This window comes from Anomaloglossus baeobatrachus, chromosome 2, assembly GCF_048569485.1.
Source record: "Anomaloglossus baeobatrachus isolate aAnoBae1 chromosome 2, aAnoBae1.hap1, whole genome shotgun sequence".
Classification (NCBI taxonomy): Eukaryota; Metazoa; Chordata; class Amphibia; order Anura; family Aromobatidae; genus Anomaloglossus; species Anomaloglossus baeobatrachus.
The window spans coordinates 354333960-354334895 of record NC_134354.1 but is presented as its reverse complement, the minus strand read 5'-3'; the positions used below and the strand labels follow the sequence as shown (position 1 = coordinate 354334895).

Below are 936 nucleotides of genomic sequence, written 5' to 3'. Positions count from 1 at the left end.
ATGGGATTATGTTTTCTGCTAAAATGGTCAATAAAAAATAAACCCAAAATCGTAGTTCTCTTGGTGATGGAAGCCAAAATATATTATCAGTTGGCAACAAAACGAAGAATTCCATCTGTTACAGGTTGATAGTAAATTACTTCAACAGCGAAAACGACTTGTTTTTACTGGGGATTGAACCCAGGACTTTCTGCGTGTGAAGTAGACGTGATGACGACTCCACTATGAAACCTGTGAAATCCTGCAAAGGAATGGCATTTAGAGACGAGTTTTGACCGCCAGGGGAAAAAAAAAAATAATTTGTAGTTCTGTTTGTGATGGAAGCCAAAACATCCCGTAATTCGGCAACAAAGCCGAGAATTTCATATATTGTAGTTGGATAGCATATTATTTCAACACTAAGAACAGATTGGTTTCACTGGGGATTGAACCCAGAACCTTCTGCGTGTTAAGCAGACGTGATGACCACTACACTATGAAACCTGACGAAAAGTTACTGTGTATTGGCTAGCAGAGCAGAATTGTGACTGACGGGGCCTTTTTATTGCTGAAGGAAAGTATTTTTGGTTAATGAAACATTTACAATTATTATTACATATTTTACCAGTTTTATTCCTACAAAGGGATTTTGCTTAAATTGAAGTTTATATTGAATGTGTTACTTTTTTCTCCATAGTTTGGTCTTTTGCTTTTGTATTTATGGGAACTATATATTTTGAAACAAATAGGATTTTTATAATATGGGATTATGTTTTCTGCTAAAATGGTCAATAAATAAGAAACCCAAAGTCGTAGTTCTCTTTGTGATGGAAGCCAAAATGTATTGTCATTTGTCAACGAAACCAAGAATTTCACATATTACAAGTCGATAGGAAATTACTTCAACACCAAAAACAGATTGGTTTCACTGGGGATTGAACCCAGGACTTTCTGCGT

The 936-nt window shown here is 35.5% G+C and overlaps 1 non-coding gene across 1 annotated transcript; it reads right to left on the bottom strand.

Annotated features, from left to right (window-relative positions):
• Window positions 1–410: 410 nt before the first annotated feature.
• TRNAV-AAC (transfer RNA valine (anticodon AAC)) lies at window positions 411–483 on the bottom strand. Its single transcript has one exon. It is a non-coding gene; the product is annotated as a tRNA-Val (tRNA).
• Window positions 484–936: the final 453 nt, after the last annotated feature.